This window comes from Lolium rigidum, chromosome 2 (genome assembly GCF_022539505.1).
Source record: "Lolium rigidum isolate FL_2022 chromosome 2, APGP_CSIRO_Lrig_0.1, whole genome shotgun sequence".
NCBI classification, from domain to species: Eukaryota; Viridiplantae; Streptophyta; class Magnoliopsida; order Poales; family Poaceae; genus Lolium; species Lolium rigidum.
The window spans coordinates 105,863,212-105,873,301 of NC_061509.1; the positions used below are offsets into that span (position 1 = coordinate 105,863,212).

Consider the following 10,090-nt stretch of genomic DNA (forward strand, 5'->3'; position numbering starts at 1 on the left):
GAACGACGTCGCGGCGGTGCCGAATCGGCGGAGGAGACCGACGTGGTGATGTGCCAGCGACGTGGGAAAAATTCAGAGCTTTCCGGAGGCGTTCTGATGGTGGTGGCATCATAGGGGAATCAGTGGAGGAGACCGTCGTGGTGTCGGGGCATGGGGAGGAGGTCCGACCTGGTCGGGTTCATGGCGGCGGTCGTTCCTTCGTCGGCGGTCGTCATTCAGGCGCTCGGGCTTATCAACACAAATGCGTGCTTCACGGCGGCTCTGGTGTTTCGTGTGCGCGTTATGTGCATCTACCTCACAGTCGCAGATGACAGTATAGAGACTTCGAATCTCAGAGCAGATGCAGTAAGCTGCTTATCCCCTATCCATCTTCCCTTAATTCAGATCGGAAATAAAGAAGCAGAATTAAGGTGCTTCTCCCCCGTGTATCCCTCTCCCCAATTCAGATCGGAAATAAAGAAGCACCATCAACGGGGCATGCATAGCGAGCAGTGGCAGCAGAAACAAAAGACTAGAATTTGTGCTACAGCTGTGGCATCATCTAGGGATGGACGACGAAGAGCATATTTCCACTGTGCCTGCCAACAAGGATGTAGCTGCAGATAGTGTGTGAGGGTTCGTGGAATGCCAACATCATGTTTCCTGCATCCAGGATGGCATCACTAGATGCATCCGTCGCGGTCCCCTCCGGTGGAGGTCGAGCCTTGCTATGACATGGAGCAGGCTGATGAAGGACAACCTGATGGCCACTCTATATCTTGGGTGAATAATCCAGGTAGCCCATATTATACCCTTTGCTCATATAGTGACTGCTATCGAAGTTGTTCCACTGGTAGAACTGGGCTAAACTTCCAGTATAGTTTTATTGTGTCCATGCATTATAACATGTTATCTATGAGTTGTCAATTTTGCATGTGTTTCACTCTACATATAAATGTTGAATCTAGGCGCGGGAGGTTACATTGTTCAGGATTTTGCAAGCAGTCAGCTAGGGTAAATGGAGAGTAGTGCATGTGTCCACCCTGGATTGGTGAGAGATCAATTTTTTTGCTACAACATCCACGACTGTAAATTTGAAGCGTCGGAGCCTACCTTCTGGTCATGTACTGCAAGACACATCCAATGTCTACTGCAAGGTAATAACCAATAATTACTTAGTTCTCGCAGATTCCGAGATTCGCTCTTTCAAGATAAATAATAGATATGGTCGTAAAGTACTGCTGCCCGCTACTTTTGTCTTATGAAAATTTCAGAACATACAGAGGTAACACCTTAACATAACCGTTGGTTTAGCTAGGGACTCCCCTTGACACAAATGGTACTGCTTAAAATATATCCCCATAGCAGTACAAGTAGCCATGTTACTCCTCCAATACTACTTGCCACAACTTCTCGACATCATGCTCGATTTCTCATGCTTGAATTGGCTAATTTATAGCTTGCATAAGATCTTTATCCTAAAATGTTCATGTGCATGATACTGCAATTCATATCAGAGTTTAAATTATTCTTTAGGAACAGTGATTTAAGTAAGAAGCAGGAAAGGGTTTCACCTAATATAGACCCTGACTCTTTGTTCAAATTACAGTGAACCTCTTGATTCTTTTTAACATGAACTTCTGACAGTTGGTCTTGGATATCTTATAAAAGTTCTGCTAGGGCCTCTCTTGCTCTGGTGATTTATCATATTTCTGTTTCAGTAGGACTACTCACGGTCTGCTACTTATCAATTTTTGAATCACATTTGGTAAACCCAAGTGTGTTACCGATTTCTATGTTTTCTTCAATTTAGCAGTACTAACTAATAATTAAAATGCAAAAGTACCAGTTAAATTATAAATACTTGCTTCTAAAAACTAAAAGTAACATGAAATTGTCAACATACTGTTAGGGTAGCAGTTAAATGATGTATATTCAGTTGTTCATATCGAGAAAAGTCTAGATTAATTTGTTTCCTAGGAGGTGTATTTATAGTAAATGATTGGTAGCATGATCATATATTTGGTTTGGAGGCCTACACTGTAATTGGGATTAAAAGTGAGGCCATCTTGGTTAGTCCATCGACAGCCGACCAATGGGTGCATGCGTATAATAATTATTTGGTGAGTTGGGTTTGCCTTTTACTACTATCATTTCTGTCACTCAAGTAATAGTTTTACTGGATATGTTAAACTGTTACAGTTTGACCGAGCGATGAAATTAAATATTACAATTTTACAGATAGACGAAAGAGTTCAAACCTTATAAGCTACTAGCACAATACCCGTGCGTTGCTACGAAAAATACAAATATCAGATATCCGACTTCAATGTATCATCGTTAAGACTCCCTCCGTGTTTCTCTCTTGTCGTCAGCCTATGCTAGTAAGATGGATCGATGGTATCGATGCCAAGTCGGTTGCACCACCATCTCGCTAAGGATATAGATTTGCCTCTTCTTGCCTAGCACACATGCTCGTGCTTTGCTAGGGGTTGACTTTTAGTATACATTTGTAGACTATGAAGTTTTTTTGCTTGGATTTTCTTTTTCAGGAAAAAGCATTCTCCACGGACATATACACATAGTTACCGTTTACGCATTTGCTAGCTTCAACTTAGCAAGGTCATTTATATGCATAGTTGAAAACTTTGTCATGACACCGTCATGCCGAAGGAATCTCTAAATCTCAGTGCATATATTTCATAATTTATCCTCCATTAATTTCGTGCAACTACCAAATTAATATAACACAATTGTCCACATACACAAATAATAATAATTAAGACAAACAAAAAAATACACGTATTAAGATCACTATTTTGCTCTACTATTAGTCTCAGTTTTCTTTTGATACTCTTTTATACTCAATATCAAATGTGTTACTTATTTCATATAACTATTTTAGACTATGTTTTAAAAATAGATTTTTAATCTACATATCACTCTTTCTTTTCGCTCTCTGTATCCCACCCATGTATATTAAATGTCTTAGATTTATCTATATAATGTAAGACATATATTTATGGATGGAGTGAGTATACTATTTTTGTATAATTATGAAAGCATCTCTTTGAATCATAATATTTGATACTACATGACAGTTGATAACGAAAAAATAAATTTATAAGCAATAGCAGAAAAAAAAAGCAGCACCTAAGGCTCGTGTGCCTGTTAGCAAGCAGCAGCAATAGCAAATAGCAGAAATTTCAGCAGCAGCGAAGCGTACAAAGCAAGCACACGGGCTCATTCTGAGATCGAAAAAGAAGAAGAAGAACACACATAGCTAAAAAAATAGCAGCCAAACATGCGTGCCAGTCAGCAAACGCACAAACCACATCTATCTCTCTATTCTCATCTCTCTGTTCTCATCTCTCTTCTCAATATCAGACTCTGCCCACGCAGCAGACCACGCCATGCTCTCTGATCGGCCCTCAATCTCTCCCTCCCTCCATCCAAAGATCTGAAACAGTTTCAGTATGTGGAGCACCACCACCCCACCACCGTACCGAAGAAAACAGCAGCAATACAAAGAGGAAAGGGCTTGAAAAAAGCAGTCGCCCAGCTCCATCAATCGAGCCAGAAACACTGCTGCCGTGCTCGCATTGATCTGGTCAGCTCCCGGACGCCGCTACCGCGCTATGCTCCCTCAGTTAGCGTGATTATCCCCCACCAGACCTCCTCTCCTCCACCGCAACTCCCCACCTTGTCTCTCCCCCACCGGCGCAGGAGAGTAAGCACGCGACGGGCCTGACGACGGGGTAGGGGATCAGGCTTGAGGAGGACGGCGCCGAGCTCGGTTCGCGGGAGGAGATCATCTGGTGGGAGGTCGGCCCGACCTTTAGGAGGCCAGTGCTCGAGAGGAGGTCGCCCGGCGTTGTCCTCGCTCCGGTTCAACCGTGCCGTCGCCAGGCTTTTCCTAGTCGATCTCCTTGCGAAACGCTGCTATGGTTAAGTTGTTTTTAGCCGAGACATACGACCCATTGGCGACTGGGCCGGGCGGACTGGGCCGGGCTCGATTGTGCATATACTGGGTTGTTCGGTGATTTCAGCCAGGTTGATCGATCACGCGAGCAGCAGGAGCAACGTACGACGTACGAACCAACGGATTGGAATTTAATAGTAAAGATTTTCCTTGAAATAAACTTTTTTTGTTATTATGCTAAGATTGTGCGGAGCATGCATATAGTTCACCATGATCAGTTGCAGTTTACTCTTTTTTTTCTTGCTTTTCCTGATATTATGTGTACTATTATCAGTTACGGTTTGGTCATTTCCACTTGCTTTTCCTGTGTATTAGACATTAACCAAATATCTGAAGTATGATCTTCCTGATTATGGTTTGTATGTCTTAGATGCAGAGAGAAAGGGTGGAGCATGGTGGTTAATCTTTCCCGTGTTTGGTCTTCTGTTCTCTTATCCAATCTTCAGCCCTGGGAGGGGCGTTTCTTCACATTCCCGTTGCAAGGTAAGAGATGGATTTATTGGCTGCTTTGTGTTCAGCTCATGCACTTATTTCTTCAGTTTTCTTTTACATGCACTCATTTGTTAATTTGAATCTGTCTGGTGGCTTATGCATAGGTTTAGGTTGGTCAATCTAATGTGTCTATCTGCACTCTCCAGCCTTCAAGTTCGACCAGTGTTCACGGCTGACTGAAGATATGATGGTGCACGAAACCTAGAAGAGTAGTAATGCAAGCAATGTTGGTGAAAGATTTCGTACCTGAAGGGTCTCAGAGGAATGTTGTTGTGCGTGTTTCCCAGATCTGGGAGACCATTGATCAACAACAAAATGTCTATGAACTGGAGTTCATTGTCGTTCACCAACTACTACCTTCTGAACATTGAGATACCCGATCCCTCCATCATTACCTACACGAGGTCTAAGCAGTTAGCCTGGCCTTATCATCTAATTAGTTATCAATACTTACTCATCCTTTAGATAGGGAAAGCTATAATAGTATATATATATCATCTGAGCTCATTTAATTATCTGTTAGTGTTTGATCTACTCTCAACTGGCTTTACTTTTCAATATATTACAGCTAACTTAATATCTACATCCTTGATTTCGGCATCATTGCTTGCTAACTGAATATTTACATCCTTGAATTCGCCACCATCTCCTGCACGCAAAATGCATGCATTTAGCTTGGAATGTATGCTCTCAAAAAAAAAAATTAGGCAGCACAACTAGCAGTAAGTTTCAGCCTATAGTGCCACTAATTATCCGAAGATATGATGGTCGTTTATACATGATCTGCCCGGCCCAAATGCAAGATAGCAGATCACCCGTAATAGATCAGAATTACCCAGAACACAAAAATCACCCAGGTTCTACCGGAACTTGAAAACTTTCCTCTGTATGTGATGATGCCCTGCCATGCAGAGGAAACAATTTTCTCCTGTCAGATTTCCAGCAAGGCCTGCGTACTAATTGCGTACTGTATTGTCTGCTGTCATGTTCTTCCAGTTCTCTTTTTTTTCAGATATTGTTGAAGTGGTGACGAGATTAACTGATCTTATCCCATGAAAGACAAATCAGGAACCAAAAAAAAGGTATACCTCCTCATCGATAGTATATTGCAAACCAAATTACATTGTTGCACTCATCAACAAATCTGGCCATCACTTGGAGTGCAAACAACATGAGAAAGAAGACCTGCCAAGGAATTTCCTGCAGATAAACAATAAGGCTAGCTTTACTAGGTTGATCGTCTGACATGCTTATCAGTTGCACACTTCATATACAATTGTAGCAAGCCACAGTTTTGACAGACTATTCTTATTACAGCCGTTGCCATGTCTGCAGCTGCACACGCAACACATGACCAGAACAAGGAAAGTAGGCAGCTAGGCTACAGACCTACCTTCTTATTAGACAACCAGTTTGTCAAATTTTGGCATCAAGACCCTGATGTATCTTATGTAGTGTTCCTTAAAGTGGACACATACAAGTGGCGCAAACTTCGCCATGCCCATTTAGACAAGAAATTGGGTCCCTTCTGAATTTATCTTACCATAATACCACGCTCTCCTACACGGTTCACTGCTAACTATTTCATCTGATATAAACAAAGCATTGCAAAGTAAACTTACCTTGCAGATGCAATAGCGAGTAGTAACGGTCCAACACAAGCTCATGTGCGGCATTCCTGTTCTGACCACCAGCCCGCTCATCACCAGCTCGCTCACGAGACTCCTCTTCCTAAATCTAGCGGAGCCCCATCATCTTTAGCGACTGTGCGTCCAGGCCCGAATCTTAGCCAGCCTTCTCCTCCGCCCAGATTTCTACTATGTGCACCAGATCCATGCTCGCGTCTGCCATTGCCACCCTCCAAATCTCATCCCACCGCTATTGCCCTCCCCTTTATAGCTCGATTCATAGGATCAAATGAAGTACTAGGTCAGGGTTGGCATGATAAAGACAACAATCTGAGAAAAAAGGTACAAAACGGCCAATTGCTAACAACAGTGAACATATATAAAATTGGTGTTACGCACTCCATAATTTCGATTCCAAGTTCTACCACATATTTCTTCACAGTAGGCATGCATGGGAGGATAACATACCCGTTAGTTGCAGCTCAGCCCACACTTGATCGAGGACACGGCCACCCGCCAGAAAAGCCACCGAAGAAGATCCGCAGAACCAGCTGTACCAAGAACCTTTCCCCGGCCAGCTCCAACGACACCCGCGGACCGACAAACTTAGGTACTATCCTCCACATACAGCCTCCAAGAAAGATGAAATTCAAGACCGCCCGCACGCTCACACTATCCTTCCCCTTCCAGCGGCAGAACCAGACAGCCAGGCCAACCGCGTCCGCAGCGCCACACACATCATCGCTGCGGACACTGGCCGCATCACCAAGCTAGCAGCACCGGACGCTATCATCGACATCTCATCGGAGAAAGAGGAGGGCGACGCACCCTACTGAAGATCTCCACCTCCGCAGCCTCACACAGAGCATGCTTAATTTTGGTAAATAGAGGTGCCGCCGCTCTCGATCTGCAGCTGTGCGCAGCCGACCTGCAGAACAAATTGCCAGCAGCCAGGTGTGATCCCCTTTTGTCTACAAGTAAGATGTCTGAATGGTGGTGTTTCACGTGTTACGCGTTCACAAAATCGTTTCATGAAAAATCGACGTGTCATCTGATCGTATGTAAAAAAGATAAAGTTCAATGCTAAAAATTAGGCTTTTTAGAAGATAATTTTTCTCTTTTTTCATAGACTAAACAAAAATATTTGTTCGTCGCGAAACTTGACGAATGCAAATATATTTAGAGATGTACATGTAAAACTTTTTATCGAAATTTTTCAACATTTCAAAATATATTTTTTGGTAGAGGGGGACATAGGCACTCGAAAGCCGAATTAAATTGAAAGAGTATATATTTATATCGCGGAGTTATCAATTAGATCCAGCCTATGCAACAATATATTGCCTAATAACATTACAGACAGTGGCGGCGCTACGGGTGGGCCATACTGGGCCGTGGCCCACCCTTTCCTGGCTACTTTCTCTTAAATTTTGGTTTAAATTTGGGCCATCGGCAACAAATAGTTTATTTTTGACCCACTTTCTGCTTACCGGCCCAGTCTTTATTTTGGTGGTGCTCCGCCACTGATGCACAAATCCAAGAAAAGAAAGAAGAATTAAAAAAAAAGTCTCGCTACAATGATCTATTTCTTGAAACAGCACCACTAACACCACTAAAACAATACTAAAAGTCCAGCTTCTTCATAAGCGATGCCAAGAAGGAAATAGTGCACAACCGTTGTCCTCACCCGATCATAGATCTTAGGTTCTCACCCTGAAAAAAATTCTCGCTCTCAAAAATAATGCCTTGAACAAAAACATTGCCAGACATACCAATTAAGATGAGACTTTGAATTTTCACCATTAAAGGTAAAACTATGAACTTTTTATGTTTAGTCATCCCCACATATGCCCTGTAAATATTAATGTCTTACAATGAATGTAGTTTTTCGTGCGAGACCCGGTCCCTCTGTAACAAGCACCGCTAATAGTGTATACGCGACTAATATTCTATTCATCATGTGTCGTTAATTCAGACTTAATAAGATTTTCTACAGACAAGAGGACATGGGCGCGGCGTGCGCCGCGCCAATGCCTCCTAGTTTAGACAAGGATCATACCAATCAGGAGTGGCACGTTCCCTTGTCGATCTGCGAGGTTCAGTAGTTTCCTCGTTCGAAGTTTCATGATCATTATCATTAGCTTCCTCTGTTGCCGGTGTAGGCGGTACAGGTACAACTTCCGGTACTCGCGCTACTCCGATCAACGAGTATAGATTCATTAATCTCATCGAGTTCTACTTTTCTTCCAGTCACTTCTTTAGTGAGAAATTCTTTCTCAAGAAAGGTTCCGTTCTTAGCAACAAAGATTTTGCCTTCGGATCTCGTGATAGAAAGTGTACCCTATAGTTTCCTTAGGGTATCCTATGAAGACGCATTTCTCCGCTTTGGGTTCTAGCTTGTCCGGTTGTAACTTTTTACATAGGCTTCACAACCCCAAACTTTAAGGAACGACAGCTTAGGTTTCTTATTAAACCATAATTCATACGGTGTCGTTTCTACGGATTTTGATGGTGCTCTATTTAAAGTGAATGCGGCTGTCTCTAATGCATAACTCCAAAATGATAACGGCAAATCAGTAAGAGACATCATAGAACGAACCATATCTAAGAGAGTTCGATTACGACGTTCGGACACACCGTTTCGTTGTGGTGTTCCCGGCGGTGTCAATTGTGAAAGTATTCCGCATTTCTTTAAATGCATGCCAAACTCATAACTCAGTATTCACCTCCACGATTAGATCGTAGAAATTTAATCTTCTTGTTACGTTGATTTTCTACTTCACTTTGGAATTCCTTAAACTTCTCGAAAGTTTCGGATTTATGTTTCATGAAATAGATATACCCATATCTACTCGGATCATCTGTGAAGGTTAGAACATAACGATAACCACCGCGCGATGCTACGCTCATTGGTCCGCATACATCGGTATGTATGATTTCCAATAAGTCAGTAGCTCGCTCCATCATACCAGAAAATGGAGTCTTAGTCATTTTTCCCATTAGACATGCTTCGCATCTATCAAGTGACTCAAAGTCAAGTGATTCAAGTAATCCATCAGTATGGAGTTTCTTCATGCGCTTCACTCCAATATAACCAAGACGACAGTGCCACATATAAGTAGAATTATCATTCAATTTAATTCGCTTAGCATCAATGTTATGTATATGCGTATCACTACTATCGAGATCTAACATAAATAAGCCATTCTTTTCAGGTGCTCGACCATAAAAGATATTATTCATAAAAATAGAACAACCATTATTCTCGGACTTGAATGAATAACCGTCTTGCATTAAACAAGATCCAGATATAATGTTCATGCTCAACGCGGGTACAAAATAACAATTATTTAGGCTTAAAACTAATCCCGAAGGTAGATGTAGAGGAAGTGTGCCGACAACGATCACATCGACTTTGGATCCATTTCCAACGCGCATCGTCACTTCATCTTTCAGTAGTCTTCGTTTATTCTTTAGTTCCTGTTTCGAGTTACAAATATGAGCAACCGAACCGAGTATCAAATACCCAGGTACTAGAACGAGAACCAGTTGAGATAAACATCTATAATATGTATATCAGATATACCTTCTTTCTTCTTCTTGACAAGGCCGCTCTTCAGATCCGCCAAATACTTGGAGCAATTACGCTTCCAGTGTCCCTTCTCCTTGCAGTAATAGCACTCAGCATCAGGTTTAGGGCCGTTCTTAGGTTTCATAGGAGGCGTGGCAGCTTTCTTGCCACCCTTCTTGAATTTTCCCTTAGACTTGCCCTGTTTCTTGAAACTCGGTGGTCTTGTTGACCATCAACACTTGGTGCTCTTTCTTGATCTCAATCTCAGCAGCTTTTAGCATGCCAAAGAGTTCAGGTAACTCCTTGTTCATGTTCTGCATATTGTAGTTCATCACAAAGTTCTTGTAACTTGGTGGCAGTGATTGAAGGACACGATTAATCCCCGATCCGTTAGGAATCACTATTCCCAAGTCACCGAGTTTCTTCGCATGCCCGGTC

The 10,090-nt window shown here is 42.4% G+C and overlaps 1 long non-coding RNA gene across 1 annotated transcript; it reads left to right on the top strand.

Annotated features, from left to right (window-relative positions):
* Nucleotides 1-741: 741 nt before the first annotated feature.
* Nucleotides 742-4,789, top strand: LOC124687058. Its single transcript, XR_006998066.1, has 3 exons — nt 742-775; nt 4,332-4,444; nt 4,558-4,789. It is a non-coding gene; the product is annotated as an uncharacterized LOC124687058 (long non-coding RNA).
* Nucleotides 4,790-10,090: the final 5,301 nt, after the last annotated feature.